Source organism: Bos indicus x Bos taurus, chromosome 11 (genome assembly GCF_003369695.1).
Source record: "Bos indicus x Bos taurus breed Angus x Brahman F1 hybrid chromosome 11, Bos_hybrid_MaternalHap_v2.0, whole genome shotgun sequence".
Taxonomy (NCBI): domain Eukaryota; kingdom Metazoa; phylum Chordata; class Mammalia; order Artiodactyla; family Bovidae; genus Bos; species Bos indicus x Bos taurus.
The window spans coordinates 8887038-8905962 of NC_040086.1; the positions used below are offsets into that span (position 1 = coordinate 8887038).

Genomic DNA, 18925 nt, shown 5'->3' on the forward strand with positions numbered 1-18925 from the left:
TAGAATAAAGTAAAACAGGATGATTTCCACTCATAGAGCATCAATCTGTTTATTTTGTGCTCAGTCGACAGATCTTTATACCCGCTGAGTTGAAGTGCTTCAGCGAGGTGCTAAGATGTTGGATTTCTGAGCACGCTTTACCTTGCCTTGACATTTAGGGTAAAATCAAACTTCTAAATCTGAAGCACAGGGAGGGTGAGATGAATTGGGAGATCAGGATTGATGTATATACACTATTGATAACTGTAACATAACTGATGAGAACCCACTGTAGAGCACAGGGAATGCTCTATGGTGACTTAAATGGGAAGGAAATCCAAAAAGAGGGTATGTCTGTATACATACAGTTGATTCACTTTGCTGTACAGAAGAAACTAACACAACATTGTAAAGCAACTCTACTCTCATAAAAATTAATTTTAAACAGATTTTTTTAAAACCCATGAAGCATGTAAGAGGGCAGATGTGATTTGATGCCGGACGGCCTCTCATACCTCATCCTGACCGGCTCACTGCTCTGCAGTCTCTGTGGAGAGGCTGAGGTGCCTCCTGCCTTTCTCCACCTGCTGGTCCTGTCTCTTCATTGTTGTTGCTCTTGTTCTTCAGTTTTGACTGAACACATCTGACTCTGCAACCCCATAAGCTGCAGCACGCCAGCCTTTCCTGTCCTTCACCGTCTCCCAGAGTTTTCTCAAACTCATATCCATTGAGTCAGTGATTCCATCCAACTTTCTCATCCTCTGTTGTCCCCTACTCCACCTGCCTTCAATCTTTCCCAGTATCAGGCTCTTTTCCAATGAGTTGGCTCTTTGCATCAGGTGACCAAAGTATTGGAGCTTCAGCATCGGCCCTTCCACTGAATGTTCACGTTTGACTTCTTTTAGGATTGACTGGTTGGATCTCCTTGTAGTCCAAGTGACTCTCAAGAGTCTTCTCCAGCACCACAATTGTTAATTTGGTTTAAAGGTGCTCTCCTCAGAAAGTGCTTGCTTTGCCTTCAGATCCAAAACAGTCCAGCCCTGATGTTCACCATTTCCACTTCCTTCAGAGCATCATTTCCTCTGTTAGCTTAGTCTCTCATGCAGCATCCATCTCCCCAGTTCAGCTGAGCCTCCAGAAAGTCAGAGATCATCACAGTCTGTCCTCCACTTCTTCTCCCAGTCCGTGCATAGTCCCTGGCACAGGGAATATTGTTGGCTGAAAGCAGCTTTACCTGGTGTAAAACAACATAAAACCCCAGGCAGATACTCTGTCACTGGCTGCTGAGGCAGCTCTTGAACTGAGGAAGAAAAGCTCTCATTTTCCTCGTGCACCAGCTCAAGTTCTTTCCCCTGCAATTGATCCCTGCCTCCTCTCCGCCAGACAGACACGCACACCTGATCTGGAAGGACTGCCTGTGTTTACTCCCAGTCTGGGAAGTCTTACCTGTTGGCAGGGTCCTGCCTGCCAAGAAGGCACAACTCCCCCGTCATCTGAGTGCTAGGCGGCCATGAGTTTGGTGTCCGAGGGGCCAGGTGTGGCTCTCAGGGGCTCCAGGGGCTCCTCTGTGCAAGTCACCACTGGCGACAGCAATATCGCAGAACTCAGTTCCCGTCACCTCCTAAACTGCTGACCCTGATGCAGGGTGGAATGTTTTGTTTTCTTGATTGGATCGCTTCCAAATTAAAGAAGGACTATTTAATAGTTGTAACAAGGGAAACAACACTTAGAAACAGATTAAAAACAAAGATAATTCTTTGTCCCCATCACACCTCACTACCACTCTCTGAAGATTACCAGAGGCAGACACACATAGCCTATATCCCTGTGTTATATAAATGATACAGTGTATATTACATACATTTATACTTAATGCGTGTGTGTTAAGTCACTTCAGTGTGTACCACTGAAGTACAACTTCAGTATAATATAATTATAACTTACGTATACATACATTAGTATAACATATGTGCTGCTAAGCTAAGTGCTAAATTGCTTCAGTCATGTCTGACTCTGTGCGACTCCATAGATGGAAGCCCACCAGGCTCCCCTATCCCTGGGATTCTCCAGGCAAGAACACTGGAGTGGGTTGCCATTTCCATCTCCAATGCATGAAAGTGAAAAGTGAAAGGGAAGTCAATCAGTCGTGTCCGACTCTTAGCGACCCCATGGACTACAACCTACCAGCCTCCTCCATCCATGGGATTTTCCAGGAAAGAGTACTGGAGCGGGGTTTCATTGCCTTCTACGATAACATATGTATATATAACTATATATTTGCTGTTGTTTTTGTTCAGCCGCTCAGTCATGTCTCACTCTTTTTGACCCCTTGGACTGTAACCCACCAGGTTCCTCTGTCCATGGGATTTCCCAGGCAAGAATACTGGAGTGGGTTGCCATTTCCTTCTCCAGAGGATCTTCCCAACCCAGGGGTCAAACCCACACCTCCTGCATCTCCTGCCTTGGCAGACAGGTTCTTTACCACTGAGCCACCTGGGAAGTTCATAACTATATAACGAATATATAGAATTTTACATCCGTGGGGCTGTGTATATGCTGGAGGGACTTTATCGCAGGATCCCATCTTCATTCAATGGCTGCTTATCTATGTATGTTACTTGCCTTTCTTAGGTGTGGCTACTCCAGGGACTTTCTGGGAAGACGGGTGGGACCACAAAGGACCACACCTGTGTGCAGCGGTGCCCATTTCCCGTTCTCTTCAGAAACATACCTGCGTTGGGAAAACACACTGGGATTCAGATGAGTTTTCAGAGAAGTGACATTGCTGGTGTTTTCTCCCGGATGACGGTTTGAGGACATCTGAAGAGGTGCCTGCCCCACCCCTACCTTGGTGAGGTCCAGACCAGCCCTGAGCACCGTCTCCTTGCTTCCTTGAACTCCCCCGCCCACGTTGCTCCCTTCTGTTTCTTTTTTCTTTTTTTTTTTCCTCTCCTCTGTTTCTAACTGGCTCCCGTTTCGAGTTGCCAGCCCCTGTATTGCCTCTGACCTTGTCTCTTTCCAGCAGCCTTCTCTCAGGAACGAATCTCAAGGTCAAGGCTTCATTGACTTCCTCCTAGGTGCCTCTGCCCTCCAGTCCTCAGAGAGAGCCACCCACACTTTCACTGGGTGCCCATCGACTCAGCCCAGCTGTCTCCAGGTGGTCATTCCCTCTGACTCTCCCCCTACAGACCACAAACTTGGTCAACACAGCTGTGAACTGCTGTGTAGGTTTCAAACATATTCAAGGCGTTTATTTCAACCAGTTCTTACAATAGCCCATAAAGTAGAGAAGGTTACATACACTGGCCCCTCAAATATATGGGTCTTAAGAACATTAACAGGAAATTTGCTAAAAAGATGTTAAATTGGTCACATAAAAAATAGTTTTGCTGTTAGTAAAAGAAAAATACAGTAGAGTAACATTGATATACTTTTTGCCTATGGAAGAGCAAATATTTCTAAGGATGAACAATACTCTGTTCAACAAGGGAGGACAGTGGCCAGACCCTTTAACCTCTCAAAGGTAGGAGGACATATTGGTGGTACTGCTCTGATTGATAATTTGCCATTCTTGCCTGGAGAACCCCGTGGACTGAGGAGCCTGGCAGGCTACAGTCCACGGGATCACAAAGAGTCGGACATGACTGAAGTGACTTAGCACGCACGAAAATTCAACCAAATTCTCCTAAAGCATCCTCGCCATCTGCCTCTTGAATAGCCATTGCCGCCCCCGGCTGTCTCTAGAAGATACTCCCCTGTCCTTGCAGGATGGAGCCCCCTCTCCCCACATCGGCACAGGCTCTCCCAGCACAGAGGCCGCCCCAGGCACTGTCACCGTCTGCAGGAAGTCTTTGCAGCCTCTGGGGCACCATTTTGTCACCCCTGGGACCACTGCCATGCTCCAAGTCCACTCAAGGCATCTGCTTTGAGTTGTTTTTTTCCCCACAAACAGTGAAGGATTTGTGTTGATTCTTCCCCAGAAGGTCACTGGTGACCAGTGACCCTCGGGGTGTCCACAGGGGGACCATGGACAAGTGAGTCAGCCCTCCTGGGGACTGAACTCATGACCTCATTAGCACAGGGCTGTCATCAACAGACCCACACAGCACGTACCTCATTGAAGGCACTGAGGCAGTATTTTGCTAAATGTTAATTCTTAGATTAACTACAGATGAGTAGAGTTCCTAGAAGGGAAAAAGAAATGAGAGAGATGTGTGCATTCTTTAAAGGAAATGTGGATCATCAGTAGATGGTCCCTTTGGTTCATTTTATGATTGAATTTCAGCATCGGAAGGTGACACTCATTGGGATCCATGGTGCCATATTTTGTGGGTTTTTTTTTTTTTTTTTTTTTCATCAATATCCTGGCCAGAAGACTGTCAGGGAAAAAAAGCAAATGGTGTCACTTCCCCCTTTGGCCAAACTGCATAAGGATTCTGTAGTGATTCCTCCAAAGTTCAAGCTTCAAACACAGGCAGCATGAGGGAAAGGGTTCTCCCATCTGAGGGAGAGGTGGTCCTTCCCATACACGAAAGGCTGGGCCCTCCTGTCTCCCCACCCCACACACCCCAGAACCCTAATTCCTGTGGCCAGAAGCCCCTCCTGCAGTCCTGTGTCAGTCACTCTGCAGCTCAGTCAGCCCCCCTCCCACCCCCCTCACCTCCGTTTACCTTATCCCCAGCTGGTCCCTGAGGGACCAGTTTTACAAATAGCAACTATGGTTTGGAGCTGAGTTTCGACACCAGCTCTGTATCCTGTGTCAGATTACATCTCTATGAATATTCCACCGACTGCACAGCTCTGAAGAGAAGTTTCCGCTTTCAGGCCATTTCAACTTCAGTCGCTCCCACCCCTGACAGCGATCTTTGAAACTGATAGGGCCCTGATAGAAGCCAGAAGAAATTTTTAAAAAATATTAATAATCATGGGCGAGGTTCCCAGTCTTTGTAATCTTGTGGAAGAGCTCCCTGGAGGAAAGCACACTTGAACTGAACACATGCCCACGCGAGCTCGTCCATGGAAAAGGCTACTCGGAAATGCATAGATGTTTTGCAGAGAATTTCTATGATGGGGGAGAAGAGGATAAGTCAGTCGTCTGCACTTACCACATTTTCCCTGAGGAACTTGAAAGACCATCTTTAAACACTCAGGTCTGTTCCCACTGCAAAAGAAGCCCCACAGCACCCAGGCATTCAGTGGAGAAGACTAACCTCTTAGGAGCAGCGCAGCTCTGCCATGCACCACCTCCAGCATGTGCCAGCTCATTGGGGTGGGGGTGAGGGGGCAGGGAAAATTAGTATCTGCTTCGAGCTGGTCATTTCCTCACCTGTAAAATGATGATAGTCACAGTTACTGCAAAATAGTCACTGTCTCCACATGGAATAAAGGACATCAAATTCTTTACTGGATTCCCTGGAACACAGTACCTCCTTGCTGAAACTTAACTATTTCTAACTTACTTCACCCTGTATGACAGACTCAAGGTCCATGAGAAAAGCAAATATCATATGTTAACGCATATTCATGGGATCTAGAAAAATGGTACAGATGAACCTATTCACAGGGCAGGAATAGAGATGCAGATGCAGAGAATGGACATGCAGACATGAGGCGAAGGGGAGGGTGGGATGAAATGGAAGATTAGGATTGACGTATATACACTGTCACGTGTAAAAGAGATAGCTAGTAGGAAGCTGCTATGTAGCACAGGGAGTTCAGTCTGGTGGTCTGTGATGACCTAGAGGGGTGGGATTGGGGGTGGGAGGGAAAGGTTCAAGAGGGAGGGGATAGATATATATACACGATTCACTTTGTTGTATAGCAGACACTAACACAACTTTGAAAGCAATTACAATTAGAAATAATAATTATAAAACTTTAAATTTTAAAAATTAATAACTAATTTTTAAATTGTTTAAAGAAACTTAACTATTGTAGCTGCTATGTGCTTCCTGACCACCTCGGGACCTATAGATGCATCCCAGATACCCTTCCCTTTGTAAATCTAAAATAAGAATTAAGTTGTATATAGCAGTACATCCATGAAGAAGATACTGGTGATTAGACTGACCGTAGCCACTTGCAACAAGTATGCTCTGATTCCAACAGCTAAGAGGCAGCAGCCTGCAATGAAAACAGTTAGCCCTGATTTTTAAACAATGCCTTTAAAAATGTTTCCTTCTGAAATACATTATAAATGGCATCAGGAATTTTCCAAACTGCCATGATCAAAATACACGATCTTAAAATCATAATTCTCTACAACATACCAAAATCGTAGTCAGCCTAAAGATTCTCAGAAATTTTGAATTCTGAATGCCTTAAAAAAAAATTCAATTCAAATAAAATCAGACTAAGTACTTTGTTATGAAAATACAATCTGAGATTCTGTATTTGAGGAACACTCTTACAAGCATTTAGTAAGTTATAATTTAAAACTTCTACTCAAGTTCAAGTTGACAGTTAGGGACTAAATAAATAGAAACTAAATTGATGAATAGTATCTTTCTTACAGCTGTGGGCTCCATTTGCTACTCTAATCTCCAGCAGGGAATATTAGCTCAATAAAACAAATATTTTTAATTTCTTCTATGCATTTCCTCAAACCATGCCAATGCACTTATCTATGGCTCACTTATCTATGGCTCACTTAAAAAATTTGTTAAGTACCCCCCTTCACTTACTTAAAAGAGGATGTTTGATGTCCTAACAACAATGGAGTAATGGGCATGAGGGCATATTGTTTTCAGGCGCTGAGCCCTTAATCACTTCCAGTTCTGATTCATCAGAAAAATAGTGCTCTTGAGGGATTTTTTTTTTTGGTCACAAAATATTGTCTTTAATTTTGAGATACTTACTTCTTGCCAGAAAATGATACTGTATTTTTGTCCTAATGATGAAGGATGAAAGATGGGGAGAATTCCATTTGGTGATTATTGGACCACAAAGAAGTAAACTGATTCAGAAAACAAATCCCCAGAAGAAAAATAAAACATATAATGTGAGGTGGGAGCATGGAATTCTTGGCATCTATTCAATTGGGGCCAGGATTGGTAATTTAATAACATCCTTGTTTTGTTAATATTTGGGGGTGGGGTAAAGCTCTAGGGCTTTAGCTTTGGGCCAGATTCCTTCTACTCCCCACCATTACCTCAACCAGCAACAGTGTTTAAAGACATAAATCCCAGGGGCCTCACAAAGGATTGTTAAATCACAGGCTGCGGGCAGGGGTTCAAGATGCCATCCTTCCCACGTAAGCCAAAGCGAGGAGGGAACCCTGATCTCCTCAGTTCAGTGGGCAATGGGAACGCGTCCAAAGAAAGCCCACTCTGACCACTGTCCCCAGAGGCCCTGAGCATCACACCCGAATCAGAGCAGATGGGTGATCTCATGAAGAGAAACCTGCCAATTGCCACAATTCTGCCAAAACATTCTGATTCATGGGGTAATTGTGCCACTTTCCTTCAGACTGATCCTTCTAGCTTCCCCTGCTGGTTACTGGGCAGAGTTTGGAAGGGAAAAAAAAAAAAAAAACAGCTTCGACTTTGGAAATCCTGGCCACACCTGTGCACTCCAAAAAAAACATACCTGAGTGATGCGTGTGGTAAAGGAATTCAAGTTGGTGCTTCAGTAAATTCTGCCTTTTCCTGGGACCTGGAGGTCATGGAGTGTGTCATTTTTTTTTAGCTCTGGTTCTCTTTCAAGTTTAAATGAGGGGATAAAATAGCACAGGAAAAAAATGAAAATAAAAAACAAAAACATTCAAATTGAAGAGGGTGACAGGTTTAATCCAAACTCAGTCCCAAACACAGTTCTGAGTTGTCACTTTCTTCCATGACCTTTTAATTCCTAGATTTATGTAATGTGTAGGAATAAAACAAATATAATTATTAAAAGTCTTACCAATGTTATGATCTCCATGATGGTATAAGAGAAACATTAAACAGGTAACACAAGTGTGATAGACAGTGCTACTAGTGATGGTGGCAATGGTGACTGTGATGACGGAGGTGGAGGGGTGATGATGGTGGTGATGATGGAGGTGGAGGGGTGATGGTGGTGGTGGTGTTGGAGGTGGAGGGGTGATGATGGTGATGGTGGTGATGGAGGTGGAGGGGTGATGATGGTGGTGATGATGGAGGTGGAGGGGTGATGATGGTGGTGGTGATGGAGGTGGAGGGGTGATGATGGTGGTGGTGGTGATGGAGGTGGTGGAGGGGTGATGATGGTGGTGGTGATGGAGGTGGTGGAGGGGTGATGATGGTGGTGGTGATGGAGGTGGAGGGGTGATGATGGTGGTGGTGGTGATGGAGGTGGAGGGGTGATGATGGTGGTGGTGGTGATGGAGGTGGAGGGGTGATGATGGTGGTGGTGATGGAGGTGGAGGGGTGATGATGGTGGTGGTGATGGAGGTGGAGGGGTGATGGTGGTGGTGGTGGTGATGGAGGTGGTGGAGGGGTGATGATGGTGGTGGTGATGGAGGTGGAGGGGCGATGATGGTGGTGGTGGTGATGGAGGTGGAGGGGTGATGATGGTGGTGGTGATGGAGGTGGAGGGGTGATGATGGTGGTGGTGGTGATGGAGGTGGAGGGGTGATGATGGTGGTGGTGATGGAGGTGGAGGGGTGATGATGGTGGTGGTGATGGAGGTGGAGGGGTGATGATGGTGGTGGTGATGGAGGTGGAGGGGTGATGATGGTGGTAGTGGTGGTGATGGAGGTGGAGGGGCGATGATGGTGATGGTGATGGAGGTGGAGGGGTGATGATGGTGGTGGTGATGGAGGTGGAGGGGCGATGATGGTGGTGGTGATGGAGGTGGAGGGGTGATGATGGTGGTGGTGATGGAGGTGGAGGGGCGATGATGGTGGTGGTGATGGAGGTGGAGGGGTGATGATGGTGGTGGTGGTGGTGATGGAGGTGGAGGGGCGATGATGGTGGTGGTGATGGAGGTGAAGGGGTGATGATGGTGGTGGTGGTGGTGATGGAGGTGGAGGGGCGATGATGGTGGTGGTGATGGAGGTGGAGGGGTGATGATGGTGGTGGTGATGGAGGTGGAGGGGCGATGATGGTGGTGGTGATGGAGGTGGAGGGGTGATGATGGTGGTGGTGGTGATGGAGGTGGTGGAGGGGTGATGATGGTGGTGGTGATGGAGGTGGAGGGGCGATGATGGTGGTGGTGGTGGTGATGGAGGTGGAGGGGTGATGATGGTGGTAGTGGTGGTGATGGAGGTGGAGGGGTGATGATGGTGGTGGTGATGGAGGTGGAGGGGCGATGATGGTGGTGGTGATGGAGGTGGAGGAGTGATGATGGTGGTGGTGGTGGTGATGGAGGTGGAGGGGCGATGATGGTGGTGGTGATGGAGGTGGAGGAGTGATGATGGTGGTGGTGGTGATGGAGGTGGAGGGGCGATGATGGTGGTGGTGATGGAGGTGAAGGGGTGATGATGGTGGTGGTGGTGGTGATGGAGGTGGAGGGGCGATGATGGTGGTGGTGATGGAGGTGGAGGAGTGATGATGGTGGTGGTGGTGATGGAGGTGGAGGGGCGATGATGGTGGTGGTGATGGAGGTGGAGGGGTGATGATGGTGGTGGTGGTGGTGATGGAGGTGGAGGGGCGATGATGGTGGTGGTGATGGAGGTGGAGGAGTGATGATGGTGGTGGTGGTGATGGAGGTGGAGGGGCGATGATGGTGGTGGTGATGGAGGTGAAGGGGTGATGATGGTGGTGGTGGTGGTGATGGAGGTGGAGGGGCGATGATGGTGGTGGTGATGGAGGTGGAGGGGCGATGATGGTGGTGGTGATGGAGGTGGAGGGGCGATGATGGTGGTGATGATGGAGGTGGAGGGGTGATGATGGTGGTGGTGGTGATGGAGGTGGTGGAGGGGTGATGATGGTGGTGGTGATGGAGGTGGAGGGGCGATGATGGTGGTGGTGATGGAGGTGGAGGGGCGATGATGGTGGTGGTGATGGAGGTGAAGGGGTGATGATGGTGGTGGTGGTGGTGATGGAGGTGGAGGGGTGATGATGGTGGTGGTGATGGAGGTGGAGGGGCGATGATGGTGGTGGTGATGGAGGTGAAGGGGTGATGATGGTGGTGGTGGTGGTGATGGAGGTGGAGGGGTGATGATGGTGGTGGTGATGGAGGTGGAGGGGTGATGATGGTGGTGGTGGTGATGGAGGTGGTGGAGGGGTGATGATGGTGGTGGTGATGGAGGTGGAGGGGCGATGATGGTGGTGGCAGTGATGGAGGTGGTGGAGGGGCGATGATGATGGTGGTGGTGATGGAGGTGGAGGGGTGATGATGGTGGTGGTGGTGGTGATGGAGGTGGTGGTGAGGGTGATGATGATGGTGGTGGTGAAGACAGTGTTGGTGATTAGTCATTTCCCAAAATAGTCAATTAAACACTTCAACTCACATATTAGAGGCTTGAAAGGTCTCTACCGATCTTCTCTGAGTCTTAGCTTCCTTTTGGGGGTCAATATTTGGTTAATCTGATCACAAAGATGTTCTTCGATTAAAACTTGAAAAGCACTTTCAAGAGAAAGAACAGAAGTGAAGTTGAAGCAACTGTTTAAGATTGGTGTTTCTCTCCGCCAATGAGTTTTTATTCTTCATTATTATTTTCATTCTAATCATGGTCACTGAAACCATTTCAGAGTATTATAGGCATCCAAGGAGGCCAAACAGCCAGTTCCTGGAGCCTCTCGTGAAGATATGAGACACTTTTTTAGTGAGGTTCATAAACGTCTTGTTGCTGTTTTTCAGTCACTTAGTCATGTCAGACTCTTGGCAACCATGGGCTGCCAGCACGCCAGGCTTCCCTGTCCTTCACTATCTCCCAGAGTTTGTTCAAACTCAACGTCCATTGAGTCAGTGATGCCATCCAACTATCTCATCCTCTGTCACTCCTTTCTCCTCCTGCCCTCAATCTTTCCGAGCATCAGGATCTTTTCCAATGAGTCGGCTCTTTGCATCAGGTGACCAAAATATTGTAGTTTCAGTTCAACACCAGTCCTTCCAATGAATATTTAGGGTTGAAAATGTCTAGGACAGAGAAGTGTGCCCTGTAAGGGCCTATTACCATAAATAGAGAGAAATCCTTGTCCTGTATGGTTTTGTGTAACTGAGGATGAGATCCTCATAGGCAGTTTATTTGCATTTCTCTTCCCCCACCTTCTGGGCTCAGCATAGGATTGAATGGACCAGACCACTGTGTAGTCAGGTGTGATCACGTGACTTTTTGACCAACGAGATGTGAGGGGTGACAGGTGTCACTTCAGGACAGAAGCTATAGAAGTCAGGGCAAGCTTCCCCAGGTCCCATTACCTCCTGCTGCGGTGAGTGTGGGACCACGTACAGCAAAGACCCCGCCATCCAGCATCCATAAATGTCTACAATTGAAGGACACCCTTGCAACCGACGATGGACAAGAAATGGGATCAAGGAGCAAAATTGTTATTGTAAGTCACTGAGATTTTGATGGTTATTTTCTATTTTCATAGCATAACCTTCTCTACCAGAACAGATACAACTGGCAAAGAGCCAAAACAAGAGAGTTGAAAGTCAGTGGTGGTCACATGGGAAAGAAAGAATCTACATCTTTCTGAGAATGAACCAAATCCTCAAAAAGACTCTGTGATCGAATTGCTAACTCTGAGACATTTAATCGTTCCCTAGCGAAGGTCTCTTTGAGACAAAAAGCGCTCAGGAAAAAGGTTTGACATGACCTGCAAGCAATTGGAAGTCACCATAACCCACTCGGATGGCGAGGTAATGTGGCGTCTCTTTGGCTGAGTTTTATTTCCAACAATACAGCACCTTCTCACCACTGTCCAGCAGACAGATTCCTTCTCATCTCATCTGCAGAATTGTTCATTTAAAGACGGCACTGCTCAAGATATAAGCCTCCTTTAAGGAACTCTACTTTTAAGAAAACCAAGTCTCACAAAATTAGTACATTTCCACATTCAAAGTGAGGTGGCAAATGTGAAAAGCCATCTGTGCCCACCCTCCCCTCCACCCTTCAGACTTCCCCACCACCCAGAGCTTCAGCTCTGCATGAAAAATCTAACACATGCAAAGCATAGAGGCTCTTTGAAAATTTGGCCCAGTGTGTGTCTTCTATGTGAGTCGCCGTCTCACAGAGCCTTGCCAATAACAGCAAAGAGGAAAGAAAAGGAAAGGTTTTCTTTTCTCTGAACTTGGGATTGAAACATAAAACTCCTCTCTTCTAACGGGCTGAATGGCTCCAATTTTCTACACTCGGGAGGACCTCTTCGTCCCCATTGCCTTCATAATATCCACATGGCTTTTCAGTGGGCATTTCTTTCCTCCCAAGTGAATTGCATGGCAGCAGTGGTCCCAAGTGGGTCACTGTCGAGGGGCCCAGAGTCCTCAGCAGCCCCCAGGATCATTGTAAAGATGAAGCAAGATGGACGATCTGAATACTCTGAAACACTCTAGAAGCACTACATTTACGGCATTATTTCTCCCATCTCATCTCCCGGGTCTGCTGTGTCTGACATAAGCTCTAAGTTTTCTGCAGTCTCTAAGAGCAGAGGGAACTCACATTCACTGGAAACATCCCAGTGCACAGCTCACGCAAAAACTCTAAGAGTTGGGTGTTAGAATCTCTAAGAACGCAGAGAGGTGCAGAGAATCCAGTGTTTCCCCAGGGTGAAACCAGCAGTGGCAAGGGGAGAACCCCAATCAGAACCTGCCTTTCTCTCCCTTGATTCAATGCTTAGACAGAGCAACATTCCACCTGGGGGTCCTCCTGGGACGAGCCAAGTCTGTTTCAAAAGGATGGGTATGGATGTGCCATCTATTTAGCTGACAGGAGACTGTCTTAAACTGCCCCTGTGAAGTGGGCTCATCAGAACTCTCCACCTAGAGTCCCTTGGATGGACCCAAAGCCCACCAGACAAAGAACCCAAGAAGGCAAGTGAGGAAGAATAGACAGGGTCTGTGCCTGTGAGAAGAGGACAGGATTGAGCAACTTCATAAAAGAAAAAATGAGGGGGCAAGTCCGAAAGAAAATCATATGGAAATTAGTTGCCTGTCAACATAGACAGGTTTGAAATGTCCGATAGCTTGGGAGAACTGTAGTGGAAGAAGACAACAGACCATGTCCATAAAAGCAGAGTGAACAGGAAGAGATAAGGATGCAGGGATAAAGGGTAGTCAAGGATTTTGAGAGGGAACCTTGGTGGTGGGGCAGGAAAGAAATACAGCAATATCACTGGGAAAGAAAGGAACCTTGGAGCAAAGCAAAGAATAGCAACTGTGGGCATGAGAGGTTTGATTTTAAGTATTAAAGGAAAGTGAAAGCAAAATGAAAGTGTTAGTCGCTCAGTCGTGTCCAGCTCTTTATCACGCTATGGACTGTAACCCACCAGGCTCCTCTATCCATGGGATTTTCCAGGCAAGAGTACTGGAGTGTACAGTCGTTCCCTTCTCCAGGGGATCTTCGCAACCCAGGGATCAAACCCAGGTCTCTTGCATTGGCAGGGGGATTCTTTACCATTTGAGCCATCAGGGAAGCCCAGGAAATATTAAAAAGGGGTAAGGACCAAAGGGAAGAAAATCCACAGCAAAAGGGAAGGGGGAAAAGAAAAGTAAAACCGAGAGGTTGAAATGGCCAAAATTATTTCTGCAAAAAAAGTATATACACACTGTCTCCTTAGAAAACGAGTTGGAAAGGCAGCCAAGGCACCAGAAACACCAGCAGAGGCCAATTCATCTGACTCAGGTTAAGAAAACTGATAAAAACCATGAGCTACCTTAAACAGCATAACTGAAAGAAGAGAGAGGGAAGCCTTCTAATATTCAAAACATATGCAGCTTTCTAAACAATATCTTGGTTGCAAACTTCCAGGTTTCTAGCTAAGCCTTTTTCTCCAGTTACTTTCCTACTTTATGTACCCCAAGATGTACACATTCATCTCAAATAATTGACCAAAAAAAACACAAAATGTTTGCAAGCTCTATCTTCACTTCTTTGCAAATGGCATCACAAGAAATTCCTCACTTGGAAAAACACGTCCAGACTCCTTTAGAGCATTCTTTGATTTTGATCTCCTTGAACCATCCAATTTATTTTTTTAATTTAACTCTACTTAATTTGTTTACTGAGTTAACTGGTTCACCAACTTAACTGGAATTTATAGATGAATTATCACTCATTTTTGTCTAAACAGGCCAGCTGTTTAAGAATATAGACACATAATGTACTTTTCTCAATAGTAATTAATTTGCATTGCTCCCTCACAGCAGATCATTGGCAAAATGGTTTTTCTTAAATTCTGGATCTACAAGAGGAACCGTCAGTATGGCACAGCAAATACCCATAAAATCCCAAAGTTGAAGGAGTAATTTTATAAGGCAGGCCACTTGACTGACATAATTTAGTAGCCCATGTCTTTTCCTATGGAGACTCATACTTTTAAAAAGCACATTTCCTTATCTCTTTTAATCATTTTTCTCATCAGAAAATAAAAAACCTTCTAGTTGATAATATGAGGAAAAATGGAAATTTGAGACCTTGTAGAGTATTCTTAAAATGACTAGCCAATAAAGGAAATGTTTCTATATTTAAAATGATAATGCTTTCCATCTCAGAAGGTAAATATATAGTTTAGGAAACTGTCCCATCCATTTTTGTAAAGTCATGGTCCTGATTTCTAAATCACACCTGGAGAAGAATCGTAGAGATTTCCAGTCTCAGGGCTTTCACTGGAGAGCAGAGAGGGAGCTGAACAGCTGATTTTTCTCTCCATCCCGAAGCCTGTTTCACATTTACTCAGCAAAACTGCTCTGGAATTCACATAAATAAATAAATAAATACAGAAGTTCAAGAGACAGAAGAAAACATTCACCAGGCACAGACCCCAGACTAGAGATCAAGCAGGGAGTCTCAATTCTCACCTGTGCAAACGCATAACTTCTCCTAGGTGGAATTCTATCCCCGGTTCTGAATCGTGCTATCGAGCCCCCAAATTACCATGATGGACAAATGAGGTTTCCAAATCAGAATAAGGTATGTACATAAGTATGGAGGAACCACCCAAGCCTTAGGGAAAGGACTTAGGAAAGTCTGGATAAGGTGACTGGCAGGAATGGCAGAGATCTTTTTTCATTTGTTTATTCTCCATTACCTTCCATTTCCTGGGATGTCTTATGATCTCCTGCAGAGGGCAACTAGGAAGTCCCTGTGGAGGTAACGACACTTTCAACCTGTAAGGGTATTTCTTCTAAGGAGCTCTGAACATAATTTATTTCAGTTCTTCTTGGAAGTCAAATAGCATTAAGGCCTATGAATAAACAGATACATTGTTGATGGAAGGGGTGATAGTTTACGCCTAAACCACCCACGGCATGACCTTCAATTTTATTTTGGTTGCTTTATCCATATACACAGAGAGTTTCCCCTGAAAACATTCCGAGGTAGAAAGCTCAAATGTCATTTAAAGCCCAGAGTGGCTGTTCTTGCCAGGGGATGAGTAGCAGGGTGGGGAAGGAGAATCAGAGGCAACCAGACAGGGAGCTTCAGGGTGCAAAACTGGGTCACTCAGATTGCCTCTAATGTAGACGAATGCCACTGAGTGCTGGCCGTCTTTTACTCCACTTTCTTCCAAAGATGAGAGCATGGCATCATTACCCAAATTGGCTCAGACCTTCCCTTCCCTGGGGTTGCCTGAAACACAGACTGAACCAGAGTTTCTTTCCATCAAGGTGAACAATGGGAGAGGCAGGTTCATAACTCAATAGCTTCAGGAAACATTCAGTGCAGGACGTAGTTTATCCTTGGACAAGGCTTTGGAACATTATAGTTATGGTCTTTTAGAAAAAAAAAATACATTTTTGTTTCTTTCCTCATCGAAATTTGGTCTGTGATATTTCAATACTTAATCATGTCTCTTTTTTTTTATCATTTCAGTTGGCCATGAAAAGTTCTGTCAGCTGTTAGAAAGGTGAATTAATAATAAATAAATCCCTATGTTCTCAGATTTCCTAGTGTCATCAGGACACGTCATGATGTATATGATTTGTCAGAATTGGTATGAAGTTTGTGACCACAGACATCTCCATAGAGGACCCTCCCCCAGAAAAATTGTCTCCGTGGGGGCTTGAACTCAGAAAAAGTTATCACCTCTGTTGTACTGAATGAGTTTCTAATAAACCTGCAATATAGCAAAGTATGTGGGGAATGAAAGAAAGGGAGAGTGGGTGCCAGCCTCTGAGATTGGAATCTGGCTTGTGACATGTGCATAGAGTTAGTGCACCCTGGCATGGTCCATCTCAAGGGTTCATTAATAAATAGATCTGAGAGAATCTGCCCAGTAAACACCTCTCAAATTAAGAATTTTTGCACAATAGATCATGTCAGCTTCAGAGGTTGGGTCTCTATGACACCACCATAACTAACTATAAAGTGAAAATTTTAGAAAGCCTTGCGGATGTCAAAGCTACATCATGTGAAATATATAGAAATCGAGAGTTACTGTATTTCCTGAGGCCAGTAGTGCCCATTACCACAATATTCTACTTAGAAAAGGTCCGTCTCGCCTGGCTGACCACGTCACTGCAGCCTGGCGGGGTGCTCCTCTCCCAGGGTAACCGCTGGACAGGCCCTAGCCACCTTGGCTTTCTTCATTTGCCCAACTCCAAGGAAGGAATTCTCTCTGACCTTGGGGTTGAAATATCAAGCCGAACCTCTTGGAATTTATCATTAGCCTGGCATCTGCGCTTAGCAATAGAGCCTCTGAATTCAAAACAGGACTGTTTCCTGGCTCAGAACTTCAGTTCCAAATTCCTTGGGCTCAAAAACTGATGGGAAAACAGATCTTCAGCATTCTTCTGATATAAAAATCATTCAAACTGACAACAGATAAGAAATTGACAAGGAGATGCGAAAGCCTTCATTTACATAGCTGTCTCTTTCTTCCTTCTACACAGTGAAGAACAGAGCATCCTTAACCTTGGTTTTCTCACTTCTCTCAGTTTAAAGCACAGCCCATAACATTAATTAAAGTGTGTGTGTGTGAGCTGGAGGGTAAAAGTTATATTTCATATGCTGTGCCACATGGTATTCTAGAACTGTACAATTTTTAGGTGTGCTTTTTTTTCCCCCCCCTCAACTTGCTATGTATGCAGCCCCGCTTGCTCTTCAGCCTAGCCTCATACAGAAACTCCACAAGAGCAACCTACAGATAGATGCAGTGGGTAGAACAGATGCTGAGGCATTGGTGGCTTAAGCATGGATAGATGGAGGTAAGTTTCTGGCTGGAGAATGCAGGTGCTGGGCGGGGCATCTGAGGTTACCTACTACAATCCTTTTGCTTCACAGATAAGTCCTGCAGAAGGTGGGTTCGATGACTAGTAAGGGGTAACCCCAAGTATTTCTGATGATTTCAAGTCTTTCCACCTCACCAGGACCATTAGCCTCTTTGAGATACAGACATAAGTTAGATCTCTTACTGGGGGGGGGGGGGGGGGGGGGGCGGGAAAGTCATCTACTTATCTACACTTCCTAATGTTTGCATATCAACTCAGGAGGGTCACAGAGCCCCTGGAGTTTACCTCTGGATGTTACTGGGCCCCTGGTTCCTGAGTTAAGAACTAACACACCCAAGGAAGCAAGTTTCGTAAGTAGAAAACACTACTTTCAAAACTTATCTCTTCTAGAACAGAAACTAGAGTTAATGATACAATCTATAAAATTCAGGGGGAAAGAAATTCCAATTGAATTAAGCCCTAATCAATATTTCCATACGTCTAGCGTGTGTTAAATAAATAAAAAAAAAATGCCTAAGAGAAATTTAAACCTACATGTATTTTACTAGCTATCTCACATATGGACCTGGAATATCGTTTCTCCTAATATGGAGATGGCTCAGCAGTATTTAAATGATTCCTTATTCCAAGTTATATAAATATGCACCAGATGTATCTTTTGTAAATGTTATGTTTTTCAACTTCTCAGCATTTGCAAGTAGTTGAAAGCTATGTCAGGCATGCTTTAATGGGGCATAAAAGTGTATTGTATTCAAAGAGATGGCACAGCTCTATAATAGGTGAAAATACAAATGTTGTCAATGGATACATTCTCATTTTATTGATTTACACTGCATAATAGCATGCCCTGTAATCTCCTTTCCATGCAAGTTCTTCACCAATTGAAATATAACTAGATATTTAAAAATCATGCGTACATTAATGGATTCTGTAGATGACAGAAAATTCAAAACACAGAATTTTATGTATGACTAGAAGGCAGCTCAGAGATCAACTAAATCCCATCCCCTGATTTAATAGATGAGAAGCTGAGACCAGAAGGGTGACATGCGGCAACCACATCACTAACCTACTTGCGGCTTCGTGCATGAATTTCTATACTCTTAAATATATGGAACCTTACTGAACTCTTTATACAATCTGCCTCTCGACTACCTAAACAAAAAATAGAAGGAACAGTAAAACATATATCACTTATTGATTTCCTGTGACTTACTGGGAAGAAGCAGACGTGATCTATATGCCGCAAACTGTCAAATTATCTTATGGGAAGTAAATATAGGACTTGAGTGCCAAGTGCTAGGATTAAAAATTGTCAAAGAATATCATAACACTATTCCTCCAATATAAAATTCTAATGGACTCAAGATTAGCTTTTTTTACTTTTAAAACAAAAGATACCATAGTGAATTCTTTTCAGAACATTTTATTGGAGGTTAAATAGTACATCAAAGATGTTAAAGAAATACATTCAAGGCATATGTAATTGACTGCCCATCTCGAAAAGAGTGCTTTTTTAAATAAATAAAAAAATAAAGGTTAACACAGATCTTTATTGTAAAACTCTTTTTTTATTATTTTTCTCTCTCTTTGCTGGGGAGAAAGCAAACCCTATCTCTTGTCATTTATGTGACTTTCTAACATCTCTAGG

At 44.9% G+C, this 18925-nt stretch overlaps 1 long non-coding RNA gene across 10 annotated transcripts in view; it reads right to left on the bottom strand.

The window, feature by feature from the left end:
• Nucleotides 1–18925, bottom strand: part of LOC113900988 — an 80462-nt gene that overhangs the window by 42467 nt on the left and 19070 nt on the right. For 6 of the 10 annotated variants that reach the window (XR_003513274.1, XR_003513275.1, XR_003513276.1 and 3 more), the window contains exons 2-7: nucleotides 15135–15290; nucleotides 14672–14793; nucleotides 10394–10509; nucleotides 5190–5305; nucleotides 4093–4163; nucleotides 1426–1654 (exon numbers count right to left, since the gene is read on the bottom strand). This is a non-coding gene — a long non-coding RNA (uncharacterized LOC113900988). Of the gene's footprint in view, nucleotides 1–1425; nucleotides 1655–4092; nucleotides 4164–5189; nucleotides 5306–6049; nucleotides 6103–7566; nucleotides 7633–10393; nucleotides 10510–14671; nucleotides 14794–15134; nucleotides 15291–18925 lie in introns of all 10 variants that reach the window. The other 4 variants (XR_003513281.1, XR_003513280.1, XR_003513279.1 and 1 more) reach the window with 4 other exon arrangements.